Source organism: Manis pentadactyla, chromosome 12 (genome assembly GCF_030020395.1).
Source record: "Manis pentadactyla isolate mManPen7 chromosome 12, mManPen7.hap1, whole genome shotgun sequence".
NCBI classification, from domain to species: domain Eukaryota; kingdom Metazoa; phylum Chordata; class Mammalia; order Pholidota; family Manidae; genus Manis; species Manis pentadactyla.
In genome coordinates, this window is record NC_080030.1 from 50,688,119 (window position 1) to 50,714,745 (window position 26,627).

Here is a 26,627-nt window from a genome sequence, read left to right on the forward strand (position 1 = left end):
ATCAGTAATTAGGTACCCACAAACACTTAAACTTCAACATGTTCAAAATGGATTTCCCATCTACAACCACTCTTCCCATCCCTGTCCACAGACTCCAGCCATTAGTTCATTATCTCTGGCCCTATTTCCCGCCTTAGTTAATATCACAGCTATTCCTGCCAGGAACCTGGGCATCAGCTGTGACCCTGACTTCCCCTCACTTTATGGCCATCTACTTCATTTTGATTAATTTACCACTTAAAGAGATTCTAAACCCATCTACTTTGCTTCATCTTCTCTGGCAACGTGTTAGTCCATGCTCCACCATTTCTTGCAAAGAACCTGCTGTGTTTATTCCTGTCCAGTTTTCTTTAAATCTATGTTTCATAATGCAGACAGAGACAACCTCTATTAAGCCTGAGTGTAATCGTATTTGTCACCTGGTAAAACCTTCTGTATTCAATACTAACCCTGCTGATGAGTAACAGAGTCTACTTGATCTAGATTTTAAAACATGCTATTTTTCTAAGGTTGTCAGAGTACTTCTGGAGTACAGGGCACTTTTGGAACTGCCTGGTACTCAGAGATCACACCTAGCTCAGACTCACCACCAGTTGCCTCTGCTCTTCCACAGGCTTTGTTCTCTTACTAACCACCAGACAGAACAAAATCATCCCCAGGTCCTGGGGTTTTCATCTTGTCAACTGTTTTGAAGCTTCTCATGTCCAGTTTCAAATTTCCAAAGAGTGGATGCTGAAAATGCTTCCTAATGCATCTATCTAAATGTAGTTCTTTCTACTACGGTCTCCTATAGAGTCTAGTTATTTGCCTCTTAGAATTTATCACAATATTTACATTTTAGAATAAATTATTAATATCTGCTTTCATTTCTAGACTGTGAGTTTCATACAGCTAAGAATCATGATTTTTTGGGTCATAAAAATTCACAAGAATAATGAACAAGAAAAACACATCTAGACACATCAAATTTAAAGTAGAAAACACTAAGGAGAAAGAATTTTAAAATAAAAAAGAAAGTGAGAAAAAATTATTTTTTACCAAGGAACAACAAACTGACAACAGAATTATCAATGGCAAATATAGGAGTCAATGGAACAACATACACAAAATGCTAAGAAAAAGAACTGTAATCTGAGAAATAATCTCGGCTAAAATATCACTTACCAAGGAGAAGAGAGCATAATATGGACATTTTTCATGCATTCAAGAAATTTGCCATCATTAAAGACATACCTAAAAATGTATATCAGGAAGGAAAAAGATCACAGTAGTAGGGTCTGAGATACTAAAAGAAATACTGAGTATCAGGGTTGTACTTTTAAATAAAATTTGATAAATTCACAAATTCAAGCAAGCAAGTGAAAAATACTTTGGTGGTTCAGTTGACTTTTATTTTTCCTAGTGTTCCTGTAACAACTGTAAATAAATTTCTCTTAATAGATTCCATTTGTTTTGTTCTCTCTTCCCATGTATTGCTGTAAAGACTGGCACACAGTGTGACGGATGAAGGAATCTTTTCTCCTGATGGCTTGTTATTTGGCTTGGGATTGTTGTGATTCCAAAAGCCACAGACAACTGAGCCTCTCTCTCTTCCTGTTACTTTTGGCCACTAAGGAGTAATCTGCAGCAGTCCTGGCTGTGGATAGGAATATGCTGTATTTGTATTCAATGCATTATTCTTGTAACAGGCAGCTGGTTTTCATTTACTTTATTTATAATTTTATTTGCATTGAGGCTTATAAATGAGATTGATTTAGAGTTCCCTTTTCTTTCTGTTCTTGTTTGGTTTGGTATCATGGTTTTAGAAAAATATTTTAAAATATTTTTCAAAAAATATTTTTAAAATTTTATGTTATTTTCCCAGAAGTACTATGCTCTAAAATAGGGCAAATGTTGTAATTTTTTTCTTCTTGTGGGGGATGGGTGGAAGTTGACGTCAGTGTGTCCATCCAGTATAACAGAGCTCTAAACTATTCAGTGTTGTTAATTATTTCTTACTTCAGTTATTTAAAATCAAATAAACACAGGAAATAAACATATACTTCTTTTCAATTATTATGTACAATTGTCAGTTTAAATTTGGCATTCTGCTACACTAGGGATAAGTAATTCAGAAGCTCTGTGAAAATACATTCTATAACTACCCTGAGAACAAATGTATTGAAGTTAGCTGTTACTTCATAGTGTTATCCACTTTATGTGTTACCCAAATCTCAGTGGACCACTAAACATTTGAGAAGTCAGTTTTTTCTATTTATTCTCTCTTACTGAAACTGAACGAAAAAAAAAAGTGACTTTGTGGACTATATTGGGAACTGAATTTTTAGAAACAAATTCTCAAAAGATTTTATTTAAACTGAATGGATCTTTGCTTTTCTTCTCCTTCCTATCTTTCTCTCCCAAGCCCATTACCCAAAATCTAAAGACCTCATTTAGAAAGTTGAAATAGAATATCCCTGGGGTAGTGAAAACCTTTGAAAGCTTCTAAATAAAGAAACAAACCTCTTGGACTGAAAACAAGAGAATGTTTAAATTCTTTCTTTCATATATATGACCCCATGAAAGGTTCCCTTTGGAAAAAATAAGCAGGTTTTGTAAGCTGCAAAAAACAACATTGTACCCTGAGAGTCAGTAACTTTATTCCATGGATAGAATGTTTCAGTTTAATGGGTATTCACTGGCTAAGGACCTTGCCAATTGATAGTCAGGAAGACAGTGTGGTGTTCAGTGACAGATCCTTGGAGGAAAAAAAACTTTCTAAGGAATCATAAACATCTGGAATCATCAAATCAGAGTTCACTTGCATGTATTTATTTTTCAACTTAGCAAATAGACTCTACCATTGTTATAAATATTAATATTACATTTTTTGTTTAATTTTAATTTTTATACATTTATTTGTATCTTTCTATTTACTTTCCTTTTCCATCCACATTATGAATTGTCCACTTTTTAAGCCAATACTTTACTTTGCTTCTTCATTTTGGCTAATATACTGTTTCTTTAAGGCTTGCTTTACTTTCCCTCCTTTCCCTTCTTATATCTTGCCATCTAAGTTTTCTATACTCATTTTCTGCAAGTTAGATGCATGTTTGGAGGGCTTTAATTGGATAATTTAAATTTCATGACAAAGCTAGATCTGCTAAACTATCAAATTTTACTTACTAGTTTAAATTATGCAAGATAATGATATGGGGAATAATTTTAGTAAGGACCAATCTGTTTTATGATTGGCCTTACTTCAGTTGCCTTTAATTAAAACATTTCAGAAGCTGAAGAATTAAAAAAAAAATGTTTCTTAGACTAGACATTATTTTCACAGAACTAAAAATTATGTTATTCCAGTTTCTGTGTGATTCAGTACTCTAGTTACAAAAAAAATAAAATAATTTATTGGTTTATATTTTTCCTGAATTTCTTCACAGAAAAAAAAGATGAAAACTAAAATTCCCCTTGATATTTAATTTCCACTTATGTAGATTAAAATAAAAAGGTTCATAAAGACTTATATAAAATATTGTCAAATCACATAACCAGCACATTTTAGGTAACCTAGTCATTTTAGCATTTTTAAACCTTAAAAGAATAATACACCTAGGTGTTTTACAATTCATGTAAAATTATTTGAAGTTTAGGCCTGAGAGGATGCGATACCAATAAGACAAAATGCAATGCTTTCTATTAATGATATGTCTCTAAGAAGTCTACAGTTTGATGAAATAGACAGTGGCTAGAATGGTTTTTTAAATGTTAGTTTTAAAAGTCAATGGTAAAAACGGCCATTTAAAAATTAATCTACAAGATGACAGAATACAGAGAGAGCCCCAGATCCCCCTTTCCCCAAAGGAGATTCTAACTATATAATACATGGACCAATTTCCTTCATGAGAAATTCAGAAGCCAGTTAAGAGACTCCTGTAGCCCAGACAAACATAAAACAGACAACAATGAAGCCAGTAGGAAGATTTGTGGCACTTACTTGCCATAGTCCCTTCTCCCAGTACAGCAGAGCACCACTGATAGGGAACTCCCAACATTTGTCCAATGTTCAGACTTTTCAGAAGACTGCCTGAGGCACTGGTTTCTGTCTTGCCTGAATCTAAACACTGATAGGATGGGTGATAGGTTGGGTTCCACTGAGAACAAAGGCAATGCTTTGAACTAGCACATACTCACTCACCATAGTCCCTCTGCCCAGCTCAGCCCAGAATGAGTAGGGAAGAGCCCTCAAACCCCAGTTTACACCTGGGGAGGGAAAGTTGGAGCATGTGTCCATAGTACCAGGCTCTCAAGAGGCTAGCCAAAAGTCTGGTTTCTGCTTCAGTGACATAGAGCAATACTATGACCCAGCATACTCTGGAAACATGAGGACCACTGAGAACAAAAGAAAGATGGGTATCTCATGGTAGCTCTGGAGAACCTAAAGTACCATAGAAAGACACCAGAGGGAACAATAGATTATGAGCTCCTGAAAAAATAAACCAGTAAATATCTATATGAATTTTCACACACAAGCCCAGAAAACCTACACCCAAGAAAAGGTTTGAGAGCCTTTCCCCACTTCCCCTGAATCTCTAGCTTTGCTGATTGATAAGGGTGTTTTTTTTTGTGTTAGGGTGATTTGTAAAGACTTGAGGAGGCTATTTTGCAAATGCACAGATCTCAACACAAAGTTAGAAGACACATGAAGAAACAGGAGAATAGGGTCTGATCAAAGGAACAAAGTAAATCTCCAGAAACTGACCCTAGGGAAATGGAGGTACCTGAATTACCTGACAAATGATTCAAAATAGCTATCATATAGATACTCAACAAGCTCAAGAAAACTAACAAACAAGATATATACAATTTAAAAAACAAACAAATTTTCAAACTGAACTATATAAATGAATTGAAAATTTCATTAGACGGGTTTAAGAACAGATTTGATTAAACAGATGATAGAATCAGTGAATCAAATACAGGTCATTTGAAATGATCTTGTCAGAGGAACAAGGAGAAAAAAATTGCAAAAAATGAAAAAAGCCTAAAGGATATATGAGATGCTATCTAGACAACCAATATATACATTATGAGAGAGGTAGAAGGAAAATTGAGAGAGAAAGGGACTAAAAGCTTATTTGAAAGAAATAATGGCCAAAAATTTCCCAACTCTGGGAGAGCAAATTGACATCTAGATTCAAGAATCTTGATAGAACCAACAAGGAAGAACCCAAGGAAATCCACACCAAAAACATCATAATCAAACTGTTAAAAACCAAAGACAAAAAATTTGCAGACAGCAAGAGAAAAGTGATTCATGTAAAAGAGAACTCAAAATAAAAAAAAAACATGATATCACCTCACACCGGTTAGGATTGCCACCATCCAAAAGACAAACAACAACAAATGTTGGCGAGGTAGTGGAGAAAAGGGAAACATCCTACACTGCTGGTGGGAATGTAAATTAGTTCAACCATTGTGGAAAGCAGTATGGAGGTTCCTCAAAAAGCTCCAAATGGAAATACCATTTGACCCAGGAATCCCACTCCTAGGAATTTACCCTAAGAATGCAGTAGCCCAGTTTGAATAAGACAGATGCACCCCAATGTTCATCGCAGCACTATTTACAATAGCCAAGAAATGGAAGCAACCTAAGTGTCCATCAGTAGATGAATGGATAAAGAAGATGTGGTACATATACACAATGGAATATTATTCATCCATAAGAAGAAAACAAATCCAACCATTTGCAACAACATGGATGGAGCTAGAGGGTATTATGCTCAGTGAAATAAGCCAGGTGGAGAAAGACAAGTATCAAATGATTTCACTCATATGTGGAGTATAAGAACAAAGAAAAAACTGAAGGAACAAAACAGCAGCAGAATCACAGAACCCAGGAATGGACTAACAGTTACCAAAGGGAAAGGGACTGGGGAGCATGAGTGGGAAGGAAGGGATAAGCGGGGGGAAGAATAAAGGGGGCATTACAATTAGCATGTATAATGTGGGGAGGGGGTGCAGGGGGAGGACTGGGCAACAACAGAGAAGACAAGTAGTGATTCTACAGCATCTTTCTATGCTGATGGACAGTGACTGTAATGGGGTTTGTAGGGGGAACTTGCTGAAGGGGGGAGCCTAGTAAACATAATGTTCCTCATGTAATTGTACATTAATGATTCCAAAATAAAAAGAAAAAAACTATGAGTAGATTTTTCAGCAGATAACTTGCAGGCCAGAAGGGAGTGGAATGAAATCTAGAAAGTGCTGAAAGCTAAAAACTGCCAACCAAGATACTATATTGGATAAAATTATTTTTAAAATACTGTGAAGAATGAAAACTTTCCCAGAAAAAGAAAAGCTTTTGAAGGCACTAAAAGGGAATTCATCACTAGCAGAATAGACCTGTAAGAAATGCTGAAGGGAGTCCTTCAAGTTGAATCAGAAGGATTGCTAGACAGCATGAAAGCATTTGAAAATATAAAGCATGTTGGTAAAATATATATATAGTCAAATACAGAATACTGTAATACCATATTATTGTAATGGTGGTGTGTTAATCACTTTTAATTCTGGTGAAAATAAAAGACCTAAGTATAAAAAATAACTGTAACTCTATATTAATGGGTACAAAATATAAAAATATGTAATACATGACATTAATAACATAAAGCATGTGTGTTGGGGAGAAGTAAAAGTGTATTATTTTTGTTTGCAATAAAAGTTAAGCTTTTATTGGCTAAGATAGATTGTTAATGAAACATGTAAAAAAATGAGAAAGGAATTAAAGTATGTATTTTCAAAAAAATAAAAAAACCCAAAGAATGCAAAAAGAGGGACAAAAGAGTTGTAAGACAGAAAACAATTAACAAAATGTCCATAATAAGTCTTTTCTTATCAGTAATCACTTTAAATGTAAATGGTTTAAACTCCCCTGTTGTAAGACATAGTCACTGACTAAATAAAGAATAAGCAAGATCCAACAACATGTTGTCTGTGAAAGACTCACCCTTTAGATTTAAGGACACAGAGGCTGAAAGTGAACAGATAGAAAGATATATTCCCAGCAAATAATAACCAAAAGGAGCAGTTTTGCCATCTTACAGACTTTAAGTCAAATTTGCCAAAAGAGACAAGGAAGGATATTATATAATGATAAAAGGATCAATTCTCTGGAAGATATAACAATTATACATGTATATTCACTGAACATTAGAGTACATAAATATATGAAGAAAACACTGATAGAAATGAAGGGAGTAATAGATAATAAAATAATAATAATAGGGAATTTCAATATCCCACTTTAAGTAAAGAATAGCACTTCTAGATGGAAGATCAGTAAACAAATAGCGAACTTGAACAACACTATAGACCAAATAAATTTACCAGATATATACAGGACATACACTTAAAGCAGCAGATTTCACATTTTTCTGTAATACACATGTGACATTCTCCAAAATGGTTCACATATGAGGTCACATAACCAATCTTAACAAATTTAAGAAGACTGAAATCATACCAAGTATCTTTTCTGATCCAAGTGGAATGAAACAGTAGAAAAACTAGAATGTAAACACCACAACTCTTGAACAACTAGTGAGTCTAAGAAGAAACTTAAGGGGAAATTTGAAAGTATCTTGAGACAAATAAACATGAAAACACAACATATCAAACCTTATGGGATCCAGCAAAAGTAGTTTTAAGAGAGAAGTTTTAGTGATAATTGCTTACATTAAGAAAGAAGAAAATTCTCAAATAAGGAACCTATCTTTATACCTCAAAGAACTTTAAAAAAAAGAACAAAGTAAGCCCAAAGTCAGCAGAGAGGAAATAATAAACATTAGGCAGAAATAAATGAAATAGAGAGTAGAAAATATTAGAAAAAACCAATCAACTAAGAGTTGGATTTTTGGAAAGACCTAAACAATTTACATACCTTTAGCTAAACTACAAAAAAAAGAAAAAGAACTCCAATTTATAAAATCAGAAATGAAAGAAGACATAATTGATGCCACAGATATAGAAAGATCATAAGAAACTGCTATGAATAATTATATGCCAACAAATTCCATAACCTAGAAGAAATTTATAAATTCCTTGAAACATACAACTAAGCAAGACTGAATCATTAAAAAAGGAAAATAGAAAAACTTAAAAACTGGTAAGAATGTTGAATCAGGATCAAAAACCTCCCAACAAAGAGAAGTACAGTACCAGATGGCTTCATTGGAGAATTCCACCAAACATTTAAAAAAGAACTAATGTCAGTCCTTCTTAAGTTCTTCCAAAAATGTTGAAAAAGAGGGAACACTTCTAATTCCATTTTATGGGGTAAGCATTATTCCAGTGCTAAAACCAGAGAAAGGTATTAGAAGAAAAGAAAACTGTAAGACAATATACTTTATGAACATACATGCTAGCAACTATGGCCAAGTGGAATTTATCCCTTAGATGTAAGAATGGTTCAACATAGGAAAATAAATCAACAGAATTTAGCAGAATGAAGAACAAGAAAAATCACATGATCATCTCAGTAGATGCATAACAACTAAGCATTTGACAAATCCAACACCTTTTTTGATAAAAATATTCATTAAACTAGGAATAGAAAGAAATTATTTTGACATAATAAAGGCCTATTATGAAAGCTCATAGCTAATATCATGCTCAATGGTGAGAAGCTAAGTTTTTCCTTTAAGACCCAGAACAACACAAGGGTGCCTACTTTCACCATTTTTATTCAGCGTAATACTAGAAGTTGTAGCTAGAGCAATTAAGTGAAAAAATATATAAAAGCCATCCAAATCAGAAGAAAAAAGTAAAATTATTTCTGTTGAAAGGTTTTATATGGAGAAAATTCTAAAAATTCCATTAAAAAGTCTGTTTGAACTAATAAATGAATTCATCAGAGCAGCAGGATTCAAACTCAGCATACAGTTGTGTTTCCCATACACTAACAGTGAAATTAAGAAATTAAGGAAACCCATTTTTAAAGTAACAGAAATAATAAAATACTTAGGAATAGCTAAGAAGATGAGAATTGTACACTGAAAAGCACAAAACTCCATGATAGAAATTAAATAATTGAATAAGATACAAATAAATGGAAAGATATCCTGTGTTGATAGATTGGAAGTCTTACTGTTATAATGTCACAAATAAATGCAAAGATATCCTGTGGATATCTTAAAATTCATATGGAACCACAAAAGACCCCAAACAGCTAAAATAATCTTGTGAAAGAAAAACAAACTTGGAGGCCTCACACTCTTGACTTCAAAATATTGTAGTAATCAAAAGCTATAGTAATCAAACAGTATAATGCTGGCATAGTGATGCATACATAGTCCAATAAAATAGAAGAGAGTGTCCAGGAATAAATCTGTCCATATAATGTCAAATGGTCTTTGATAAGAGTATCAGGACTATACAATGGTGAAATGATAGGGCATTGCAACAAATTGTGTTGGGAAAACTGGATAGCCACATGCAAAAGTGAAACTGGACCCTTATGTTACACTATCAACAAAAATCCACTCAAAATAATTTGCATACTTAAATGAAACTGTAAAACTCCTAGAATAAAATGTAGAGGATAAGGTTCATAATATTAATCTTGACAATGATTTTCTGGATATGACACCAAAAACACAGACAACTAAAGCAAAAACAGACAAGTGCTACTACATCAAACTAAAAGCTTCAACATGGCAAAGGAAACCAGTAGTGAAAAAGCCACCTAAAGGTAGAAAATATTTGCAATTCATTTATCTGATAAGGTGTTCATACATAAGAAGCTCCTACAACTCAACAGCAAAACCCAAATAATCCAGCTTAAAAAATGAGCACATGACTTGTATACACATTTCTCAGAACAAGAGAAATTTATTATCTCACAGTTCTGGAGGCTAGATGTCCAAAGTCAAGGTGTTAGCAGGCCCATGCTTTCCCTGAATCAATAGGGAAGGAATCCTTCCTTCTTTCTAGCTTCTGATGATTTCTTAGTAATTGTTGGTGTTTCTTGACTTGTAGATGTATCACTGCAGTCATATGGCCAGCTTCTCCCTGTGTCTGTTCACATTGTCTTCCATCTGTGTCTCTCTGACTGTGTCCGAAATTCCCTTTTCACAGACATCAGTTATACTGGATTAAGGCCCATACTAATGACCTCATTTTTACATTACAGTGTTTTTCCATATGAATCTGTCCCCACTACTACAAAGACTTTAATGATATTGCTAAATAATTATCTGGTTCCCTTGCCAATCAATCAAAACCCAATCAATTACTAATATCTGAATTTCTCACAAATATCTATGTTTTTATTTTCTATCTTCAGAAAAAGTATTCCCTAAAACTATTCCTTATGAACTCAGAAAGTGCAAGTTATACTTTACTAATTTTGTTTTCCTAACATTACCTTCTCTAATAATTGTGCTTTGTGATTCTGAAATTCTGAAAGGTCAGTATATCCTATATTTTTCAATGTCAATTAAAAAAATTAAGATTTAAAATATGAAGTCAGTGGATAGGGCATACTGGAAACTGTAATAAAAGGCTATTATATTGTTTTCCACTTCTTTCATAAACAGAGCATTGCATTTCTGCATCTTCACCAAACACTAGATTTTGCACTAGGAATATCCTTTCACATAATGTTAAACATGCAAAATCAGGCACATATTATTTTCATCTAAACATTGATTTTTATCCTACTATTTAATTTAATATAAACTTTCTTGTTCACTCTGACATCACATTATATAATATACTCTATCAATTTCTAGTAAAATGTTTAAATAACCTTAATAACTATTGAATCACTAAAATATACATTTTGAAATATTTCAGTCTTATTGTATGCTTAGCTTTGTTTCAGGTCAAAACCTCTATGATTTAGAGACAGAAAGATGATGAATTAACTTTCCATTTGTTTTGGGGACAGGCCACCATTTATAAAGCAAACAGACAAACCACTTCAAACAGAGAGGACACTCAAAGTGAAGTGGTGTACTTCTTCATTTGATACCCCATGACCTTTCAAGATGAAAGGATAATAATAATAGTAATCCACCCAGAGAAGAGGGAGAAAAGTTCTATGTGCTATTTACAGGGTTTAGAGGTCACTTGGTTACGCAGAAAACAAAATACAATGGAAACGGCAGAAAACAGTAGAGAGGAATCATGGCTACATATTTTTCTAAGCTTCCTATTCACCACCAGTTTTCATCTTTTAATAAGTCCCTCTGTTCCCCAAACTAAGGACACACTCTGTTTATTGTGTGGCTGGGGTCCCCCTATGTTCAACTGTCTATCTGTGCCCTCTTTAGAGCACAAGTAATTGGCCTAAATCAAGAGCCAAATGGCATGTCTAACTCATTCAGCGTTTTGGTGATCATATAACAGAGCTCAGAGAAGTTGAGGGCGGTCTCGAACAACAAAGCAGGATATTATTTTCAGTGAAGTCTTGTGGTTGTGTGTACCTCTATTGCAAGGACAATTAGAGTCTTTGTTTCTCCTATGATCCTAAGAGTCAGCTTGACTGTCACACTGAAAAAACTCAAAGGCATTAGCAGAGCCTTTCCAAAGCATCATAAGCTATATAGAGCCTGCTCTGTATTCAACCCTACAAAACATATGTTTAGGAAAAAGGAGAGCATTCTCCACTCCATTAGTAAAAATTTATTATATTTCCAAATATGGTATAATTGATGGAAAAATCCTGATTTAAAAGCACAAAATAATGAAAACTTAGTAAGTGAAAGTTTTATTTTAAACGTATCATTCAAAATGCAAATTTTGGAATTGTGAGTTTAAATTCCAACTCAGGGTTTTATTTGCATTTTAAATATGCCCATTTTACTGTTACTGCACTAGTTAACCTGCCCATTTTTTGAAAACAAATCTTATTTGTATTTAGAGGCTTTATGGAACTACTCAAAACATACTGTTGGTTTTCTTTCAGAACTAGTAGAATCATACTGTAAGATACAAAGAATTGAATCCTACAGGGGGTTGTGGAATATATAAATATATTGATTTACTAAAAAAACATAAAATATATCTTCTTTAGTAGATATCAGAAGGAAAATTTGATATTTATCACCAAATACTACAAACTTACTTTATAAATGTATTTTGATAACATGTTTAAAGTCACATTGAGGATTCTAGAATCCAATACCTCTGATTCTTAGCTCAATATTCTAACTCACACTACTCTTTATTTTGAGCTTCAGAGCTTATGGTGCTAATTCAGAGTAATAATTCCTTTATTTTCAAAAATTTTATGAAGAGGTTATACATCTCTACCTCTAAGTTAGGTAATATGCCACAATATTCTCAAACCATGGGGGGAAAATACTGAGTTTGCACAAAATCAGGATTCAGCAGAGATAGGAAAAGTCAAAGTATCAGAGTCCCCGTGGCACTGCTTAGATGCCTACTTCTAATTGCAACTTCTCAGCGCAGGCTTGATAATGGCTCTGTAAATTTCTGAAACTACTTTTTTTATATAATGTCTTTGATTTTGAAACCATAACACTTCAGTTACTCAGAGAAATCTATTAAAAATTGAATACCTTAATAAGATATTCTACAATTAGGTTTTGAAAATTCATTAGTACATATATTCGGTAAGCTTGGAAGCAAATATTATGGTTTTACCGTAATGTTCATGATACCCATTCTGGGACAGAGAGTAGAAAAAGGAGAGTAGGATTTTATACTATAGACCCCTGCTAACCTAGAATGGGTGAGATATATATGAATGAAACTTAAAAGTAATATATTGTAATTGGACAGAACTGTGAATAAATTTATGATTGTACATGGAAATATAATTTTGTTTGTTTGTTTCTAAAGAAACAAAAATAAATCACTGGATACTGAAATCCTGGGTAAAGACAGCCCAAAGATACATACACTTAAATGTAAAACCTAGAAAATTACAGAATAATTTTTTCAAATGCTTTGAATATGTGTCTTTACAATACCTTTCCCAGGCACCATTTGGTTTTTTTGTAAAGTGAAACTGGACTCAATTACCTATAAAGATTAATCTATTTAAGTGATTAAACATTATAATTTTATTAAGAATATTCACAAAATCTAAGTTTATCACCAGTTGTGAAAACTGCTTTCATTTATTCTCAAATATATATTGTTATGCTCAAATATATACTATGCATATATTTATTCTCAAATATATATGTTAGAAAGTATTCCTGCCTGTTAGCAAGGTCTGATAATACAGTTTTGAATTCACTAGGCCTCAGAATCAGACTTTTCTCTGTAACCACACTTTGTACAATATGCATTTAAAAATTTAAAGACTACATTTCAAACTCATGTTTGAAGTACATATACTTATCATTATGAGACTTTTAAGAGATGACACTTTTTAAAGAGATCTAAAAAGATCAATATTTAAGGTAAGAGATACAAACATGTATTTCATATATACTGGGAGATCAGCAAATGTGGCCTGCAGGCTAATTCTGGCCTTCCATCTGCTTTTTATAATAAAACTATTGGAACACAGTACGCTCATTTATTTACATATTGTCAATGGTGGTTTTTAAGCCATAATATCAGAGTTAAATAGTTACAACAGATACTGTATTGCCTGCAAAGTTTAAAATATTTACTACCTTGCCCTTTACAGAAAAAGACTACCGACTTTTACTATATATTTTAAATATGAGAAAGAAAGATCAATTCAGGCTAATATTGGAAAAGAATGTGAAAAATTATCTGGGTCTTCACATCCATTGGAAAGTCCAGAACTTGTACGTAAAAGAGTTAGTAGTCATAATGAAGTTGGAAATAAGTTTTAAAGGACTTGTTTTGTAAATATACCTATATAGAAAGAACATCTCCTTGGAATTAATGCCATTTAAGATTATTAAAATATATAATAATGTTTTATTTAAACATATTAAGTAGTTTATCTTTTCCATCATTGATAGTGTTTTTTATAATACATCTATTACACAGTTATTGCAAATCTAATACAATTAGGTTTGCAGAATTATTGTGAAGATAATACAGAAAGATTCTGTATTCCCATACCCAGTTTTCTCTATTATTATCACTTTCCATTGATATGGTACATTTGTCATTTAATGTAATGCATTTAATGAAAGAGTACTGATACATAATTATTAACTAAGTTCTTAATGTATTTAGATTTCCTTACTTTTTCCTTAATGTCCCTTTACTGTTCCAGAATCCCATCCAGGAGACAACATAAATTTAAGACTCAGATCTCCCCTTGGTTATCACTGTTTTCTTCCCTTAGGTTTATATTCACTTTAGTTACAACCGTTTCTCAGTTTCCTTGTTTTTGACAACCTTGACAGTTTTAAAGATTACCAAACAGATATTTTTCAGAATTTCCTATATTGGGATTTTTCTCCAATTTTTTTTTTTTTATGGTGAAACTAGGCAAATGTGTTTTTGGGAGGAAGACCACAGAGATAAAAGTGCCATTTCGTCACATCATATGAAGGAAGCCTACTGTCAACATGACATTAATATTAATGTTAACCTTGATCACCTGGCTAGAAATAGTGTTTGTTGGATTTCTCTATTGTAAAGTTAGTCTTTTTCTCTCTTACTGAACTCAGTGGAAGAAGTAATTATGCAATGTCCACACTTAAGCAATATGGGATTATGCTCCACTTCCTTAATAGAGGCACATCCATATAAATAAATTATTTGATGTCTTCTGCATGGGATATTTGACTATTCTGTGCCATTTATTTATTCAACAATTTACTTTTGTGAATATAGACTCATAGACATTCATTTTTTACTTTGGTTTATAGCTCAATACTATTTTTTTGACATACTTTGATATTCTGTTTACACATTCACACCACTGTGTGTGTGTGCTTATGTACATGTATGTATTGAGCACTTGCTAACTTCCTGATACTACAAGATGCTCCAGGTTCATTTTGTATATTTTCTTCCCCATTCCTACATCAGGGATTCCTTCAAGTAACCCTGGTTCCTCTTATTGGAGAACAGTTATTAGAAATCAAGATCTTGTGTTAGGTATTCTCCTTACAACTGAAGTGTCATTTCTTCTAGACCCTCGAAGCTGACAAAGCATGTTTGATATGTGTATACTAAGTTCATACTGATGTCTCCAACTGTAATCCATCACTACAAGGATTATTATTGCCAATACCCTTTACTTCTCTGTAAATTTCCTCTCCAAAAGTGGGAAACCTGCTCCCTCTAGTTATTTAATTTGCCATTTATTTATTTAATTGTTCAATTTCAGTGCAATGTATACTGGTTTCAGAAATATAAACCTCCACCCCACGGAAACAACTTTATCAACTAGAGTATAGTGCTTAAGAACCGTTAATTTTGCCTTTATCTTAAGATTTCACTCATATTCACAGTTACTTAGGACAGTTCCTCCTCCCCAACTCCATTTGGTAAGCTGTTTCATACATTTATAATGTATAAAGATTCTTTTATCACATTTTGCATACTATCCCAGGATTCCCTGACTTTCTAAGTCCTTTTTTAAAAAATTGCATATATTAAGGTTTATTTTCTGTGCTATGAAGTTTTTGATTTTTAAAAAGTGCTTATGATTGGTATACAACATTATATTATACCATAATATAGTTTTCATCACCCTAAAAATTTCTTGTGACCTATTAATCCTCTTCCCAAAACCTGTTAATGTTTTAAAGAATAATGGAATGTAATCAAGTAGGTTTATTTTTTTGTTCTCTTTCATATGCAAGATCTTTCATCAATAGGCACATCTATCATTGTAATAATGTTTGATGCATAAAAAGAATGAAAAGAAAAACAATCATATCATCATTGATGTCCTAAAATCACTTGACACAGTATGCCAGCCATTCCTGTTACAGCACTAAGGATAGAATAGATGGGAAATTCCTTTATATCATAGAGATTAACCAACAGCTAAGCCTTCAAGGGAAAGAAAATATATAGGGGTATTAAAAATTATGAGAATCTTGAATAAACAAAAGGGATTATTTGAGTATTTTTTATAAACAGTGTTGGAATTGATATGTTATTGTCTTGGCTAATTCACTAATTCATAAGAACCGAGGTCATGGTTTTTTAAATGGTGGAGAAGGAAGTAATTTCTGGCCAAAGAGATAGCTGGTTGCTGATTGTGGTCCTACTGGCCATTAAAACAGTTTTTCATCTTACCCAGTATTTCTAAGATTTCTTCCTTTCGTTTTTAATTGCACATATATAGTAATATACTAATTAATATATAACATAATATATAATATAGTAATTCATAACATAATAACGATGTCTCAAATGGTTTTTAACATATTATAACATTTTATTCATTCCCTCATTAATTGAAGAAAGGGGAAAATACAGGAAAATGAGTTTTCACTAAAAAAGGGAAAGTCAAAATATTATAAAGAAAATGTTTAACATCACTAATACTCAAGAAGATGCAAACTGAAAATTGAAGTATTTCACATATATACCAAGTTGTTCAAAGTTTAAATTTTGATAGTATCAAGTATTGACACAGAGAGTAACAGGAACTATTATGTTTTTAAAGGACTAAATGGACAAAAACATTTTGGACAAACAATCTCCAAAAAGAATAAGGTTGACAAATCTTGTTAAATAAATGTATTTCAAAATAGAAAAAAAGAAAGCAGACTAAATTCTCATCAATAGTAAGTTATATAGAAATTACGATAAAAAACACTATTCAAGTGTTACAGAATCTACAGGTACACAAGTAAAATGGATACATTTCCAAAAATTTATAAAAGCAACTTAGTGAATATGTTCAGGCATTTTTAAAGTTACAAAACTTGCAAGATTACCACATTTTGTTTATGTCATAACATGCATTTATATCAGTCTTTAAGGTTATACAAAAATGCATCCAAATGATGCAAGTCATACTGAGAACAGTGCTTGCTTATGAAAAGGGATACATAAGGTAATTTAACCAGAAATATACTTTTTCAAATAGAGATAAAATTCAAAAGAAAATATGGCAAGACACTATTCTTTGGGTGAAGACAAAAGATGTGAATATAGATGTTTATTTTTAAATACTTTTCTGAATATTTGAAATATATATTAAAAGAAGTCCCATTGAAAGAAACCCTTAAATTTTCATTTTAAAATTTATGGTAAATAATAGGTTGTTATTTCACTGAGCATAATACCCTCTAGCTCCATCCATGGTGTTGCAAATAGCAAGATTTCATTCTTTTTCAGAGCTGAGTAATACTCCATTGTGTATATATACCACACCTTCTTTATCCATTCATCTACTGACAGACATAGGTTGCTTCCATATCTTGACTATCGTAAATAATTTTTACAATGAATATAAGGGTGCATATGTCTCTTTCAATTGATGTTTTTGTTTTCTTCATATAAATACCCAGAATTAGAATTTTTGAATCATGTATTTTTGTTTCTGTTGTGTGTTTCCCTCTCTTAGGTATTTGGGATAAAAACAAAACAATTCATCCTTTGGCATTTTGTTCCCTCAAAATTGCTTTGAATTAATTTGTATTAACTTTAGCATAATTTTAGTCTCACTAGCATAAAGGTTGGTAACTAATAGTTGCTGATGAGGTTTTATAGTCAATGCATAAGTTAGACCTGTATGTACTTTCCCAGAACTAATGTTTAGAATGTTTGGGCTTTTTATCACCTAGTCTCCTTAGCTTTGAGTTCTGTCTCCAGCTCCCAAACAAAAATCAAAATTCTAATAAACAAACAAACAAATAAATAAATATATGTGTGACAGCATGAATTAGAAGAAGGATTCCATGTTTTTGATTTAAAAAATGAAAAACTACTGATTTAAACATGTTTTAAAAAAATATTCTGAAATTTTCCATAATGAACATGTATAATTTATCAATAAGAACAAATGGAAGATGTGCTTTATGAAATTATTCTTTTTTAAACAACTATTTTTTTCTCTAGAGTATCATAGGTGAATTTACACACAAAAAAATTTATAAGCTGGTTTTGTGGACTGAATGACATCCATATTTCATCAGCATTCTTTTGTGGGATACATAGATAAGGAACTGACAATACATTTCAACAAACTTTATTTTGAATTGAGGGTTCTAAAGAAAGTATGTATTTAGGCTATTTCTGTCTATTTCTGAGAAACTCAAATTATATCCTTCTTGTAGAAAGTAATTAACTTCAAAATAAAAAGTTAAAAAGGAGTAATTAAAGTTTAAACAAGTCCTTAAATACACAAAATGGACCTTATAAACATAGCTTTTGTTTAAGGAAATATAGGTATTATAATTGCTGATTTATTCATGTGCCAAAATGATAATTATATATGATACTGGTATTTACAGAATTAAGAATTAACAACCTATACTTATAAACTAATGGGATTTCTACAGTTCAGCTGTTTCTATTTCTGAATATAATCATGAATCTTCTCATTTGTCTAATATCAAAAATTCATTTTCTCTAATATGTCATAATATATAGATATTCTTCTAGAAATCATTCCTTGTATAATTTATAGAACTTAAAATATCCAATGAAATAACAAATGAAACGTCATACTTGCAACTTAACAATTGCAAATTGGAGACAATTTTAGCCACTATTGAACAGCCTTCAGTCTCCGGGGCTCACCCAGACTTTCCTAATGTTTTGTTTTTCGTTTCTTTCTCCTTTGTGCTGCTGAAAAGTTATGGATAGCTAGTGAACATGAAATAGCTCTCTTTACTGTTAAGCTATCTTATATTTTCAGAAAATATTAGGCTGTCTCATGAACTCAAATTTAATTGTCTGATTCTCAAAAGTTGAAACATATATAAATATGTCCATATGAATTTATCTACACATACATATCTGCAAAGAAACTCCTTTCCGTTCAAGAAATTATGTGGAATTTATTCTAAAGATAAAGAAATTAATGTCTGTCAATCTTTATGTGCTGCTTCTTATCGTCATTCCAATGACACATATGTGAGAGATATATAAGTGCTAATTTTAATGTATAATGATAATTATCTATTATTTCAGTAGTTCTTATAAATATGGACACTTTTTGTGACTATCTTCTGATCTCTGTATGTTGTAATGAGTGCACCAATGTAAGAAATGCATGTAAAATTTCACAGCTTCTATATAGATGCAAATGTATATATTTAATTAGTGGATGTTGATATACAATACTCTACATTTTTTAAAAAGGAAAGAATAAAGAAAGAGGGACAGAGAGAGACAGAGCAAGACAGAGAGGAAGGATGAGAAACAAAGAAAAGGAAGCTTCAGTTTCCCTAAAGCCATATAACTCTGTGTTAATGACATATCAAATTCCAATTACTGAATTATGTGTCCATCCACTAGGAACAATACAATTTTCGCCTGAAATAATTAATAAAGGAGATTCCACATAAACCTTTGTAGTCTTTCTCCTCATATATCATTATTATGGTAAAATAAAACGCACGGTAGTTTGCCCTGTATCTGTACACATAAGTGTGTGTATGTGTACATCTGGTCACTGTGCAATGTAGTAGTAATTTCAAAATGTTATATCTAAAACTAAGAATCACAAGAATAGCATTTATTAAGGACATATGAAGGGCTGTTTTGGTCATCATAACCTGTTTGCTTTCCTGCTGGTAATCAGATAAGTGCTGTCACATGGCAGGAAACATTAAACAAATGGTCTGGGCTAAGGTTACATACATTTGTGCAGTAACCTCCTGTCTAAGTGAATAGTTAATTGGACACCTATGTGAAACCCTATTGAAAAGTGGCAGTTCCATTAAGCCCTGAGTCAATAAAAACAACATGAGCCTAATTTGTTTTTATTACTACACAAAAGGAAATGATAGAAACATTTAAAATCTGCAGGAATTCATTGTAGGGTATAAATATGCTTGCTTGTCTCTTTTTGTTTCTCGAGCTCTAGTCTATTCTCTTCACAGTGGCTTGTTAATATTCAGATTTGGTATTTTTGCAAGGTGAGAATTAAAACAAAATATTCGGAAAGCTGAAATCCTTATCTCGTGACTGCTGGGACCAAAGAGACTGTTCTTTTCCAAACTTCAGTCATAAATCTTTCACTCACCGGATATTGCTGAGGGCATAGGACCCAGTAGAAGAAGACACTCAGGGCAGAGAGTTCAACAGCTCTTAGTTCTCTAATGCCCTTTCCTTACTAAAAATGCCATTCTGTTGCCATGTTTAGAATCTTTGAAAATGGAGGTAAATTGAAGGTTACTTAAAATGCTCACATCTAAATAGAATGCTGTTGTTTATTTCAATTTGGACATTTTATAACAATAAGAAAAATAGTTGTATTATTTTGAAAGAAGGCACATTCTACAGTGGTCAAGATCATGGACTCGTAAGCCAATCTCCTGGATTCAAATTTGCCACCAGAAAGACAGACTATTTTCATCTACAAAAATGGGTATAATAATGTCTACTTTCAGGGTTTTCCTGAGGATTAAAAAGAATTCATTTACCTAAGGTGCTTAAACCAGTGCCTAGCCATTATAAGCATTATTTAATAGTGTGCTATTATTACCTGAGTTGGTTAAATAAACTCTGATTATAAATTTTAAATTCAATAGTTGATTAGTAGACACAATTTTTTTTCCAATATGAAAATTTTAATTAGGCTAAGATATAGAATGGGAAAGTTGACCATTCAGATCAATAAGTTAAAATATTTTAATTTAAAAAGCTATTCTAAATAAGCAAGCAAGCACTGTACAATTCATGTGTAAAATTGAAAATATCTAAGAATGCTAAATAATCTTATCATGTCTTCTTGTTTTATTGCATCTAAAGCCAAGAAATACTGAGTATGTGTATGGAAATTGATTAGAAGTTGTGGAGGACTAAAAATGTCAGACACGGTTCTTGTCATCAAAGGGCTTACAAAAGTAAAGAGGGAAAGACTATTAAACGAATGCAAATTGAGTTCAGGACAGTGAAATGTGGTTTGTAGTGGCTAAAGGTATTATGGGTGAATAGAGAATTGAGAAATGATTCTAGCTTAATATCTAGATCAGAGATCTCACATTCACTGAGTATTTAGCTTTCTGCCTATTTGAACCATTAACCATGATCAATAGCTACTACATTTCACAGTGCTTCAAAATATGAAGCACACAGTCCTGTAATATTGAATAAGTCAATGTGTCTAGGAAGCATTTGTAGATGATAATACTCTGTAGCCCATCTACATAGCTCAGAGCAAACTGAAAATAAACACAAGGCAAATAGGACAGTTTAGGTGTGTAATATGTATCATTTAATGCAATTCATACAAATAGCACATACACAAACACATGCACACTGAGCAACTGCTCTCCATTTTGTTTTAAAATATTTTCTGTCGAGTTTCTGCTGTAAATAACAAGTTAGAACAGCAATAGCTAGATTAAAAAAATGGAAAAATGCTAGAGTCATTGCTGGCTGATAAACTGCTGCAAAATATGCATAAATTACAATGTTATTGTTGTGGTTTTGGTTTTAATTCTATCATTAAGGGTTCCTACACTCAATATCTGATAAAAGGTATGTGTCTTCCTCTCTATGAAAATAGGAAGAGATTTATTTTTGACTAGGGGAGGAATTACCCATTGTTTTATGTACATCAGTGGAATTATGATGATTTAGATGCCCTTGTCTTTCTGCTTTTCCACAAGATAAGTGATTATATGCAGGGTTTTCTTTTTCCAATAAATACACAGAAAAAATTTTTGGAAATTTGAAACAATTTGAAAAACAGATAAACCACATATCTTGCAATAGAGAAAAAATTAAGAAAAACATATGTCATGAATGTATAAAATACATATATACGCTAGTCTATTTATCATCTAGTACCATAACATCATCAGTAGGCTATTAGTAGTTAAGTTTTGGGGGGAGTCAACAGTTATACATGGATTATTGACTGCATAGGGTTAGCACCCCTCATCCCTGCATTGTTTAGAGGTCAAGCATATATTCATCCACCCTTAGAGGTTCCATGGCCTCCTGCAGCTGTTGTCTCAGTGTTACAGTAGGACACTCCTCTTGATTTTTTGGTCTTCCTACACATGTTCAATCAGTCTCCCATATTAAATTCCTTCTGCTAAATTAGCTAATAGAGATATTTCTGCCTACATGTGGGAAAAATAAATAACATTTAAAAAATTTTTAAAACCTCTTAGAGTCAAGACTCGAATATAAGAAAAAGTAGAAACTACAAATGGCAAGGCCAGGAATGTTCCGTATTTTAAAATGATGAAGACTTTGGTTTTAGGGTATTAGACAAAACTACTTTTTCCTATTCCTTGTTTGTGCTTAATCAGTGGAATGGCATTTCTACACTCAGGAAAGCCAAATTTTCCAAAAGTCTGTTAAAGGCTTTCAAGACTCATTTATTTTGGTTATTACACTTCTGAGCTACAAGCTCATTTTTCGAATAAGAAGACTCAATAGATGTCAGTGTTGAAGGGATTTAAAATTCATCCCAAAATTTATGACTCTCACTTCAAGGATGAAAGATGATTTCTGAAGCCAAAATGACAGGAAAAAAAAAAAATCCTTGTTCAGTAAAGAATCACATCTGAGAAGCAAGCTTACATTTTCCATAATACTGACCTCCACAGAATAAATTCATTCATATATCAGTAAGATTTTTCTAATTTGCATGAATTGTTCTATTTGGACATTGTGTAGTTTTTCTAGTTATAATTATATTTGGATTTTCATACTATTCTTCACTGCCTTTAGTAAATATTGTTGCCTTCTTTTTAAAACTCATTTTCACTTAACTAAAACGTTCAACTGTGTGCCAGTTTACCTAAAGAATAGAAGGTAGTTACTATATATCCATTTTTGTTTTTAATAAATTTCTCTGAGTCATTTAAAGAGTACAATGATTAGAGAGCATAATCAAAGTCATTTGTTCTTAAGACAATCATATTGGAATTAGAATGACTATTTTTGCTTAAGTCAGTATCAACATTATCTATAGCATAATTAATAGTCATACATTTACTTAAAATGGGGCCAGATTCCTACCTGTTTAACTATCATTGGTTTTGCTTTCTGTGGTTTCAGTTGCACGTGACCTGGAAACAGATGATGATTCTGCTTCCAGCAAATCATCAGTAGGTCAATAGCAACTTAACACTGTCACAATGCCCGCATCATGCACCTCACGTCATCTAATCACGTAGGCATTTTATCATCTCACATCATTACAAGAAGGGTGAGTATAGTAGAATCAGATATTTAGAGAGAGAGAGAGACCACATTCACATTTTCTTATTTCCATTTTCTTATTGATTATTGTTAGTCTCTTATTATGCCTAATTTATAAGTTAAACTTTATCATAGGTACATATGTATAAGGAAAAAAATAGTGTGTATTGGTTTCAGTACTACTCTCAGTTTCAGGTGAACATATCCTGTACATATAAGGTGGACCACTTTCTTAGGCATACCTTTTAGGAACATTTCTTTGTTAACTGACAATTCAACATTTTGAAACAAATCTCATCATTTCACTGGCAGAGCATCTAACACTTCTATGATACTTAGTTCTACTAACTTGTACCTTCTCCTATTAGCATCTAAGAGTGGAAATAATTTTAATATGTTACAAAGCTATTCCTCAGAGCTCAAGACATAAAAGATGGAAGATTTTTCTACCAATCGTTTTTCATGTATCTTTCAATTTTTGACATTTCTACTACAACATAATTATCAATTTTTCTATGAAGAATTAAATGATTATATGATATTATAAAAATTCTTCCAAATCAAATTTGAAAAACTAACAGTATCATAAAAACTTTCATATCTTGCACATTGCTTTTCCCCAATTCTTCTTATATGCTTTTTTCACTGTAGCGTACTCCTAAAATGTATTTTCAGTAAATTTTTTTTCTATGAACTGATTTAAAAATTATGTATTAAAAAAGAGTAAGTAAATATACCAAATATTAATGACAACTTTTCTTTGTTGTTGATATTTTTGGCCTTTTTCTCTTTTCTCTGTTCTCCAAGTTGTCTATAATAAATATGCATTACTGTTATTATCATGAAAATTGTTAGTTAAAATGACTCTGTCTCTTCACTATAATGCTTAACTTGAGCAATTCAATCAACTTGAATAATTTTCTGTTTCCCTTCTATTTTAAATGTATTTTTTTCCTTTAGAAGGTTATATTCTTCTTATCCCTTTTACCACTTGTCCTCTGAGGCACCAAGAGTCTGGTGATTTTAGATTAACTATGTCTGGATTTTATTAGGAGAGATGCCTGTGCAAAAGAAAATAGGATAGAGCCAGTGAAGACTGGGACACCTCTCAAACCTCAAAGCAAGTCCAACCCCAAGCAAAGGAGAGTGGAGAGGTGGTTGGGTGCAAGCAGGCTAGACTGCTGCACACTCTAAAGAAGATTCAGAAATGTTATTAGGGATTCCCTGAACCAAAGAAGACAAGGCAGACAAGGGTTTCCTGTGTCTTCCAGATACAGGCGCTCTTTAATATCCCTACCACACTAAGTCATTGATGGAGGTGGCCAGTGAAAGGTCAGTATTCTGCAAAAACACAGGGATGGATGTAAAAATAGAGCACCTTGGTTAATTTTGTATTCAGTGGGAGGAGGTCTGCAACTGGCATTATCATTTGGTCACTGTATAGCCAACATTTTCTTTCCCTAAATAGTTCATTTTCATTAACTAAAATTTGGTTGACCCTTTTTATGAGTCTTTAATATAAATTTTGTTTCTGCTGATGTAAATGACCTACATTATTTGTCTTATTCAAATTCAACCTATCCTTGTAGGCCAGATTTCAGGTCCCTGAAGAGGTGCATTCACATCTGATGCAATGGCTTACATTGTACATCATATTCAGTGCAGCATGATATTAAGTGTTGTTTTGTGCTATTATTACAGTGATTAAATTGGTAACAAAAACAATACTTTTACCCTGTTTTGTGGTTTATAACTATTTTTTTATGTTTTTTCACTTATTTTACCTCAAAACACTAAGAAGTACAAACAAAAAAGGAAGTTGAACTTGGATTAACTATTTGTTGATGATGAGTTTGAGTTCAGATAGGTTTAGTGGTTTTACAAGGTCAACAAGTTACGCCATAATTATGTATAGCTTATTACTATAGATTCAACCAGAGTGCAATTATACTGACTCTTCCTAACCAAAGAAAGGTTTACCTTCCTTCTCTAATGAAAAGGCAATATCTATAATACTGTGACAGTATCTGAAAACCTTTCCCATCACCACTTCTGTGAACTTTAGAAAGAAAAAGCAACATCAGCAAAAACCTGTTTTTGTTGATACTGACCTTTCCCCATATACACATTACTTTTCTGAGTTACAAACTTGAAGTTAGGCCCAGAACTATATTTCTATTTTATGTATTCTCACTATATCAGGTAAGATAGTAGTGTTCTGTTCCATAATGCAGTGTAAGAAAATACAGAATGATGTCTGGAATAAAGTATGTACCCAAAAGTGTTTTATAAACCAGTAAATTTATAGAATGAATATGTAGACTAAGATGTAGTTTCTACAGTTTTCCATAATGTTTGATAAGTTATTGTATAGAATGCCCTTTATTGCACAATTTTTCTGATTGAATAGATTCTTTAATATCAGTTCTCCCCCACCTTGATACTTGTTATTTTCATTTTGTTGTTTTGTTGGTATCCTTTTTCCTTTATATGCTTATATAAAAGGTATGATCCTTTATCCTTTTGATCTTAACCCTAAAATCTTCTTCTTCTGCATTTTCAGTGACAATAGGTTTCATTTTCTAATAATTTAATACTAAGTTAATTAATTTAATCACTGTGCCAATTCTAACTTAATTGTCTATAAGGCTGATTTTAGTTATGTCTCATATTTTAGTGTTTTTGCATGCTTATTTTTCTCACCTTACTTTTCATGGTAGACTGTTCTTTTTGTTCCAGTTAATTTTTCTAATTCATAATGGAACAGTATTAATTCTAAGTAATTTGTTGTGTTTATTTTACTCCTATTTATTCATTCTTGAAAAAGGAAAAGTGTTATCTGAACTTCAGATTTTCCAAATAAATGCCTTACATTTGGCTCACGTTGTTTGTCCTCATTGCTGCTGATATCTCCTTCTTTTATCAACAAAAAATCCCCACATATTAATGTGAGTAGACCATAGCCCAGTTTAGACCTAATAGCCTCATGAAGTCTGTTCATCTGTACAGTTTTCTGTCTTGGTTTTCTTATAGCTTCATTTTTTATTTCTTAACTTTCCTAATTAGTGTATGTGGAAACCTGAATCACTATCAGACATTTCGGCATTTTCCAAGTCTGTCTTTATGTCCAGTTATTTCTGAAATCTCCATCTTCGAATGGAGGGAGAGAGAGAATGGATACTTACCTTTCATCACTTGTGTGTATGTAGGTGAAAAGCAGGGATGAATTGTCCAGGGTTTGATGGTGAAAGACTAAAAGTCTTTGAGCCAAAGGAAAAAGCCAAATAGAATGGATTGAATGTCTTTTGTCTTCTTTCTGGATGACAGGTTTCTTTTGTCTCATAGGAAATTCCATGAGTAGATCACAGTTTGTATCA